Source organism: Scylla paramamosain, chromosome 27 (assembly GCF_035594125.1).
Source record: "Scylla paramamosain isolate STU-SP2022 chromosome 27, ASM3559412v1, whole genome shotgun sequence".
Lineage (NCBI taxonomy): Eukaryota > Metazoa > Arthropoda > Malacostraca > Decapoda > Portunidae > Scylla > Scylla paramamosain.
Window position 1 is genome coordinate 15,156,809 of NC_087177.1, and position 10,000 is coordinate 15,166,808.

General features: G+C 44.8%; 1 protein-coding gene across 1 annotated transcript in view; it reads right to left on the reverse strand.

The window, feature by feature from the left end:
• Positions 1 to 10,000, reverse strand: part of LOC135114272 (uncharacterized) — a 147,167-nt gene that overhangs the window by 15,731 nt on the left and 121,436 nt on the right. The window lies entirely within an intron of this gene.

A 10,000-nucleotide genomic window follows, 5' to 3' on the forward strand; every position in this document is an offset into this window, starting at 1 on the left:
TGCAACATTGCCACTCATGTTCCTAAAGGAATGAGGACAGGGTAGCTTCGCGGCTGGTGGCTGGGTGCTGCCATCTCTTTTCACTGATACAGACGAGGCAGGAAGGCTCTGCAGTAAAAAGAGTGCTGTTCGCGGCCAAAATGTTGTGTGTTCTATCTCAGCTCACTGAAATTTGTCGGTGAGAGAAGTAGCTCTCTCACGTGATCCCAACCGACGCCATGACTCAATTTCAATTTCGCTAAGTACTATCCTTCCCTTCTCTACCAAACTTTACGTCTCGGAAGCGATACAGGTCTCCTTCTGTTCTATTGTGGAATGTGATACACAAAAAATAAAGATTAAGGGAAAGGAAGAAAATGAATAAAAAAAAAAAAACGCAGGGCAAGGGAAAGGAAAGCCAAAGAAGTGGAAGGGAAGCGGAGGGATAGGTATGTGAAGAGTAAAAGTAGAGACATATTACGACAGGTGTTCCCCCTGACACACCTGCAGTACCATGTAACTAGCTAGCGTGCTGAATACATAAAAAGACTCCGCGGGAACAGCGGCCGCTGACACGTCATGAACAAAGCGGTATAGTAGCACGAGTATAGTGATCGGTGGTGGCCTAGCGGGGGTCCCAATCACCCGGCGCCACAACGGCTCCGTCACACCTACACCAACAAGTAAACACATACATTCACCTCAACTCTCCCTATATGGGCCAAACACTAACAAAGTTCTGCTGGTCAATACACTTCTGCAAATATTTATGACTAAACTGCAAAATGTGGTGCAAACAAATACTCCACGCAGGCCATTTCAAGAGCGCAAACACTATCAATGTTTATCATCAGACAATAAAATTCCCGGATCCGTTTATTCATTTACAGGAGATTAACGCAATGCACTGTGAAAATTACATCTGGTCCATTGAGCGAGTCGACGAATATTGTTTTCCTGTGGGGGGCCTCAGCCGCGTCCACCACCACTGACCCTCTGGGTTGTACTCATGCCAGTCCTGTAACACTGTCTTGTTCCTCGATCATTGTTCCTTTGAACCGTAAAAATACTGCCCCATTGAACTCTACTGATACAGTCCTCACTTCACTGTTCACGACGAAACTAGCCGACAACACCAGGGTTCTACACCAGGGTTCCTACGTGGGGTACATTTGACAAAACTCAAAAGGGGCTTTTCAAGGGTAAGTTGTTGAGGTCTTGTGTTTACTGCTTAGTACAGCAAAAAAAAAAAAAAAAAAAAAAAAAAAAAAAAAAAAAACGGTGACGACGGAGGGTATTTTCTTTAAACCATTGTATAAAACTGTTTGCCACGCACCACGATTTGCAGGGAGTGGCTGTGAGGGCGCTGGGAAAGTCGCGACCGGCGGGCATAAAGAAAGCTGTCTCCTTCAGGGGTTGAGAGTAAGGGAGACCCTGTGCCCCCCACCCACACCCGCGGGCTTTGGGCAGAAGGGGACGGCAGAGGATTCCCACGCGTCATCTGTAAAACAAATCGTAGCACATCCAAATTCATTACGCGCGTCGCCCTTGAAAGTAAATCTGAAGGACCTTTTCTTTTGTGAATATTTCCACTCCACTGATAACAACTCGGTGCATAAATCCCCAGCATGACGGCAGCGTTCGGCTTCCACCTACAGTTGCAGGCTGAAGCGTTTCAATACTGTAAGATCCGGTCTCTTATTTTTTTTTTTTTTTCGACAGAGGCCGTGTAGAAAAATGTTACAAAAAATGTGGGACTCTTCCCCCAAACATATGCAGGGGCGGCGGGGAGGCACCGGACACACCTGCCTATTGCCAAGCTGACAAGCGAAAAACAACATTCTAACGTGTGTGTGTGTGTGTGTGTGTGTGTGTGTGTGTGTGTGTGTGTGTGTGTGTGTGTGTGTGTGTGTGTGTGTGTGTGTGTGTGTGTGTGTGTGTGTGTGTGTGTGTGTGTGTGTGTGTGTGTGTGTGTGTGTGTGTGTGTGTGTGTGTGTGTGTATGCGCGCACCGTACCAAAGTTCCCGCAGCGAGTAATGCTTGCTCTCAAGGTGGTGTTTTACATGAAGCCACAAGGTTCTTCTCTTAATGATAGAAAGTACATAACAATCCAATTAAAGTTTCTTAACAAGCCAAACCATAGATACATGTAGTTACCGCAACTTCTTAAGAGGCTCCTAACTGCCTAACTTTCCGTGTAACACAAGTTGAGCTAATGTTAACGCGGCGAGGAAGGTGGTCCGCCTAATCTAAAGGCCAGCCTGGCCCACTACAAGTACTAATTATCAAAACTTAAGATAAAGTAATCTCACTGAAACAATACTGACGTTAATCCAACCATGAACTTCCGCACAGTTTTGGTTAAACTGTGGTTAGATACCGTAACTCACCACGTCACCTCAGTACTGTATACTTCAGCCACCGCTTCACCATCACAGCACGGCATGGCGCCTTCAGCTCATCATCGAAACGCGAGATAAATGTAATGCGCCTTCATAAACAATACGGTTATTTACCTCTGTGTGCTGGCTGTCGTCACTTAACTGATGGACAAGAACTGCTTGATCAATATTATTATATTTGCCTGTCCCTAAAAATGGGGCAGCCAAACCTATCAGTAGTCTTACCAGTAATCTAACTTGTTCTACTAAATAGCATCAAGTAGCATTCTGGCCTTCCTGCAGTGACCTAAACCTTGCCTCTCCTAGCGAAACACGCGCAGTTCTTGCTCTGAGTGCCTTGCAATGCTGGGAGACGCAGCGATTACAAGACAATGAGATAAGTATTTACCTTCTACCCTAAAAGTTGAGTTCGGTAGATATTGGTCAATGCTAACACGGACGCACCACAGTGTTTTCCTGGGTTCCGCCTTGGTTGTAATACCGTAATATAGGAAAGGCAGTCCTGAACCAGACTGGCGCACAACTCTATTCCCTGCCAGGCGGGAGAAGGTTGAAGCGTCCAGTATGGCATAGGCGAGGACGCTTCGTTCCTAACTCCAGACGGACTCTGGCCTTATGATATCGTAAAGGTAATACTAAGGACACAATACCCAACCTTTCTTTTGCGGGGATACATGGCGGATGTCTTCTGTGTGCCGTGCGGGTGAGAGTGCAAGGGTGCCACCCCGCCTAGATGATCTTTCTCACTCTCACCAACTTGAATGAATTTCAAAGCTCCTTTATATTTTAGCTCCCATAACAGCCACGTCACAAGAATAGTCAATGTTTCACGGGCTGATACTCAAATAAATCTTAACACACACGTAACACACACGACTCTGTCACTGGATGGGGGCGGGGGGACGCACATCCTCGCCTTTCTGCCACAGTAACACTGAGTATGCTGAGTCATGTTTTAGGATCACTATACATTCAAAATATAATGTAAGCCTAATCCTTTCTTATCACATCTTATCATCACAGTATTCACATGGACGACTGGTATGGTGCACCACTATCATCACCATCAACACCATCGCCACCACTATCACCAGCAGCACCACCAGCACCACGGGGACGGAGGAGGGAGAGGAGGAGCGAGAGGTGGTCAAATGGAGAGGGTTGCTGCACCACTGGCGTCACATAACACTCTTTAAGCATCAACCTTGAAGGTATTTAAACGGAATACATGTTTCACGTCCTGAAGCTGCTGGGTGACAGGTGAGCAGTAGAGGTGGGGGGCACCATACAGCAGGTGTGGAAGCTGCACACCTGAAACTTACACACACGCGTCGTCCAACTTTTCACCGCCAGTCTGGCTCTAACGCAACTCTCGGTGGAGTGACAAGGTGTCTTTTCCTAAGTAGCCTCGCATTGCCAATCATGAAACGCAGAATGTTCTAAGCCTTGAACCTGTAAGGAAGTCCGGCTCATCTCCATCTTCTATGGTTGGGAAATTGAAAAAATTACCATGAAGAGTTCCTGTGTAACGAAAGACTGACTCAACACCCCCAATGACGGAGGGAGGTTTGCGACCCACGCCTGCCACGGTGCCGTCCACCAAGAGCAGCGTGTCCGAAATGTTTTAGAAAAGGAGTGCATTTTTTTTTTCTTCTATTACATTCTTGTCACCGGAAGACTTTTCTGCTGCAATTCTTCTGTTTCTTTCTGGCTTACATGCTCGGCCATTTTATATATGTGTAGGCTTACTGCCATCACTGCCATCACTGCCCGTCATGGCAGTGAGATTTTTAATGCCGCCTTTGCGAAAGCCCATGCCGCCTCCCAGAGCTCCCCAGTAAAGTCACCGTAAAAGAAAGGGCTGTTAGGAAGCATGTGGGTAATCTTAGGCCACTTGGCGATAGCTTGAAAATGGCCAGCTTTCAGCGGAACTCAAAATCAGGTCCCTGAAATCACCAAGTCTAAACACTGACCACTTGGCCACCATCCATACTTGAGTATATCATCCTTGAACATTATATACGAGAGAGAGAGAGAGAGAGGAGAGAGAGAGAGAGAGAGAGAGAGAGGAGAGAGAGAGAGAGAGAGAGAGAGAGAGAGAGAGAGAGAGAGAGAGAGAGAGAGAGAGAATGTGTGCGTGACAATCGTCTTCTCAAGGTTAAGGATATTATGTCATGTTCTGAACCTTTCAACAAATTTTACGAACATTTTCCAAACAGATATGATCGGGATGGAAATGCGATCACTCCTGCCCCCTCCCCTAAAAACTATACACGCAGGCATTTTACGGAACAGAGTATTTTAGAATGTGACGCTGATTGGTGTCTTGAAGTCGTGAGTCTGAATGATGATAGGCACCAAGCATATCTGGAGGCTGGTGGTGCATTCATCAATGAGTACTGACAACGAGTAATTCGTATCTTAAAACGTAAGCGCACCAACATTTCACAATTGTCAGTCCTGACTCTGTATTCAAGGAGCTCACTCAAGGGCTAAGTTAGTCAGTCCCAATGCATCTTGGTTTCAGAGAAACTGCAATAAGAACCAACAACCAACGAGTTTCTAAATAAAATGCTAAGCGCAAATCCTTAAAAGCTCCGCACTTCCTTGGCAAGAATTGTCGCGGCATTTTCCCTTTTGGAACATTGAAATGCTTCCTACTGGCTTCTCGCGTGACTGGCATGTTCACATCACACCTGGCTTCGTTCTGCTGCCTATCTGATAAAATATTACTCTCTCTCTCTCTCTCTCTCTCTCTCTCTCTCTCTCTCTCTCTCTCTCTCTCTCTCTCTCTCTCTCTCTCTCTCTTTTACACATATGTAATCTACTGAATGATTTATTCTTCCTTTTCATTTTACTTTATTTACTTATCTTTCTTTGTTGTGTGTGTGTGTGTGTGTGTGTGTGTGTGTGTGTGTGTGTGTGTGTGTGTGTGTGTGTGTGTGTGTGTGTGTGTGCAGGCGCGTGGAGTGCCCCTAGAGCCGTGGCATGACAGGCTGGTGGGTGCACTCGGGCAATTGGAGAGGCACACAGGTAGAGGTGGTAGAAGCGGATGGAATGTCGTGGTCGGTGCGGCTGCTCGTCTCCAACAGGTGTGCAGCTGAACACCTGTGCCGCCTCCCTCAACACTTGTGCCGCACTCGACCTCGCTATGGTGAACATGCTGCCTCGCACGTTATGCGTTATTCATACTTTCCACACACCAAAAATATATCCCAACAAGATAACACGACCAATACATCATAAGCACTCCCTCCACGCCATGACATTTTACGACTTAGGCCGATCTAAGCCACAGGAAACCTCCCTGCGGTGCAAACCATGGGTCAGTTTCCAAACATCAATGGTGCGTGATTTACTAAATGAAATGGTTATATCTCACTCCATCGAAATATACATGAACCTCAATAACCGTGCCCTCAACCCTTTCTGGCTTAATATTCAGCTTCCAAACTGGTCTTTATATAATCACTTTTTGCTCCACATCTTTGCACGCCATTTAATTCCAGATTTATCTTGCCTAATCAACACTGCCAGTCATGCATTTCTCTCTGACATCAATTTACACGTAACAAAATTACATTACCTTAAAAAAACCACGACCATTACTAGAAATTTCTATCACTGCTGACCTCTATCTCGGCCTAGCAACTAAGACCAAAGATGCACGTCAAACACACACACACACACACACACACACACACACACACACACACACACACACACACACACACACACACACACACACACAACACTTGGCACATCATTTTCCGCACATATTACGTACACACTACCATTTTTATCTCAACAAGAAACTTCACTACCTCCAAAGATGCACCCAACTGAACAGTGTTACAACAACAACAGTGTTACAACGAATTTTTCTCTCCCCTTTCTCCCGTTTCATTTTCTACTGTTCAGAGACAACTCAACGCTACTCTATTCACTGTAACATCAACTGTCAAATTGTTTCTTTCATATGTCATTACTGAACAAATTTCCATATTCAATTTCAACTTCTTAATGCTGCTACAATTACCTTAAGCAGCTTCTCTCCGATGTGTGTGTATGTATGGGACCAGACTATGTGACACACTAATCTCAGTGTGACTCACCGTGTGACTCACAGATACATTAATACATTACCTCCTTGTTCTGACTCGGTTCACTTACCTTGAAAAAAAAAAAATCAAACATTAATATCTCATCGGTGTGAAAAACTAACACACACACACACACACACACACACACACACACACACATGAACAGTTTACACTACATATCCACTTATATAAACACGTTGATAGATATACATAAACAGACATACAGATAGATAGATAGATAGACAGATAGAGAGATAGATAGATAGGCAGAGATAAAGACAGCCAAACGGACAAGTAGGTAGGTAGATGGATATGCCAAGAATACAGAAAACAGGAGAGTAGAGAAGGAGGAAAAGCGTGGCCAAGAGTGAGGATGAGGGTGAGGGTCACGGTGAGGGCGAGGGGTCAAAACTCTCAGGTCACGACACTCCCCGTTTCAGTAACAGGTGCTTGTGTCGCTGGCGCGGCGGTGGAGGACCAAGGCAGGCACACGGGGAGGAAAGGGTTGACTGAAGAGGTGGGAATTAAGGATGGGAGGGAGGAAGAGGGGAAGAGAGAGAGAGAGAGAGAGAGAGAGAGAGAGAGAGAGAGAGAGAGAGAGAGAGAGAGAGAGAGAGAGAGAGAGAGAGAGAGAGAGAGAGAGAGAGAGAGAGAGAGAGAGAGAGAGAGAGAGAGAGAGACATAAGAACATAAGAAATAAGGGAAGCTGCAAGAAGCGACCAGGCTTACACGTGGCAGTCCCTGTATGAAACACACCTACCTATTTCCATCTGCTATCCCCATCCATAAACTTGTCTAATCTTCTCTTAAAGCTCTCTAGTGTCCTAGCACTAACTACATGATTACTGAGTCCGTTCCACTCGTCTACCACTCTATTTGAGAACCTATTTTTTCCTATCTCCTTCCTAAACCTAAATTTTTCAAGCTTGAACCCGTTATTTCTTGTTCTATCCTGGTTGCTGATCCTAAGAATTTTGCTTACATCTCCCTTGTTATAACCCTTGTACCACTTAAAGACTTATATCAGGTCCCCTCTTAACCTACGTCTCTCTAAAGAATGTAAATTTAACAGCTTCAACCTCGCCTCGTAAGGAATACTCCTCATCCCCTGTATCCTTTTAGTCATTCTCCTCTGTACTGATTCTAATAGACCTATATCTTTCCTGTAATGTGGGGACCAGAACTGCACCGCGTAGGAGAGAGAGAGAGAGAGAGAGAGAGAGAGAGAGAGAGAGAGAGAGAGAGAGAGAGAGAGAGAGAGAGAGAGAGAGAGAGAGAGAGAGAGAGAGAGAGAGAGAGAGAGAGAGAGAGGGGGATCACAAAGGCATACAAAGGAAGTCCAAACAAAAAAAAAAGGAGTTTGAGGTCCTTACTAAGCTGTTTGGGTAACTGTTTTACTCTAATTATTAGTGAGAGAGACAGGATACCACAGAAGGCTCCTTCCCATTCCCCCATCCCTCCAGCAGAAAGTAGAAGAGAGGAGAAGAAAAGAGAGGAGAGGAGAGGAGAGAAGAGGGGAGGAGGAGGAGAGGAGAGGAGAGGAGAGGAAAGAAGAGAAGAGAAGAGAAGAGAAGAGAAGAGAGGAGAGGAGAGGAGAGGAGAGGAGAGGAGAGGAGAGGAGAGGAGAGGAGAGGAGAGGAGAGGAGAGGAGAGGAGAGGAGAGGAGAGGAGAGGAGAGAAGAGAAGAGAAGAGAAGAGAAGAGAAGAGAAGAGAAGAGAGGAGAGGAGAGGAGAGGAGAGGAGAGGAGAGGAGAGGAGAGGAGAGGAGAGGAGAGGTGAGGTGAGGTGAGGTGAGGTAAGGAGAGAAGAGGAGAGGAGAGGAGAGGAGAGGAGAGGAGAGGAGAGGAGAGGAGAGGAGATAAAAAAAGAGAGGAGGAGGAGGAGGAGGAGGAGGAGGAGGAGGAGGAGGAGGAGGAGGAGGAAAAGAAGAACAGAAACAGGAACAGGAAATGGAGGACAGAGACAAAAATAAGATGTGTCGTGTAAAAGCAAATGAGAAGGGAAATAACGAAGAGAAAAGGAACACAAAAAATATGATGATAAAGAAGACACACGACAGGATGGAGCGAAGAAGCAATGAGTAAAATAACACAATGTTGTGTTGTGAGGGTCCGTGTGTGTGTGTGTGTGTGTGTGTGTGTGTGTGTGTGTGTGTGTGTGTGTGTGTGTGTGTGTGTGTGTGTGTGTGTGTGTGTGTGTGTGTGTGTGTGTGTGTGTGTGTGTGTGTGTGTGTGTGGCACAAATGGACCTCCTTAACATAAATAGATTGGTTTTCATTACATACACTATCTTCACTGCAGCACACCACACTCAAAAACATAACCACTCATTGTACCACTGGTATTAGTAAACAAAATATGAGAATAAAAAAAAAGTAGTCTTCACAAATACGCGAATCAAGATAACCCAACAACCAGGTAACAATGCCGCCACTTCACACCTGTCCATAAATTTATTTCTTGCAGACATTCACAAAAAATATAAAAAAATGAAAGACTGGCAATCCGCCGAGCATGGCTTCACACTATGAAGCCAAAAGGAAGGGCGTGGAGCTGGTACGAGCCTTGGATGGAAGCAATGAAATCAGCCAGGCAGGAGCCTTCCCACCATCCCAGCACCGCCTACGAGGGAGTCTCAGTGAGGTGAGTGAACCCCCTACCAGGTGCTGTTAATTATCATGTCTGTGATCACAAATAGACGTCTTTCCAATGTTCCAGCAAGACCGTCCCATTCTTCCTTCATACCTATTCCTTCATCGCTCCTTTATGCTCTTTGTTCATTGAGGAAACCAGGTACAGCAGTTTGAAAGCTTTAACCTGATGCTAAACTCTCCCGAGTCAACGTTGAGCGTCCAGAACTGGTAGATAAGCAAAATATGACCAGATGTAAAATTCTGGCCACAAAAGCGAGGCGCAAAAGGTTAAGAGTTGTGCAGAGATGCATATAATGGAACACACTAATACATGTGTGCCGCACATTCACAGGAAGAGAAATGCTGTACAGCTGTGTGGCCGACCCTGTCGTCACTTCAATCAACATTACAGCAGGACAACACATACAATTTAATATAAAAGATATCTAATACATCCAGCATACTAAAAGTTGTACATTCATTTTCAGCTATCTTATAAGCTCGACAGAACAATGAACAATAACTTGAGAGTAACTCTTCAAACAGGCTGATAATTTCAAGGGCAATAAAAGATCACAGTTTTCTCCAAGAACCAAAGCAATAATTAGAGAAAATGTTATTTTTTACACTCTGACTGAAATCTTTAAAGTAAATCTCTCGGCGACCGTCATTGCCCCATAGAAATTGATATAATACTAGACGAATTTTATTCCATTATCATTATAATCACCATCATACTACCACCATCACTACTACTACTACTACTACTACTACTACTACTACTACTACTGCTACTACTACTACTACTACTACTACTACTAGTAATAATAATAATAATAATAATAATAATAATAATAATAATAATAATAATAATAATAATAATA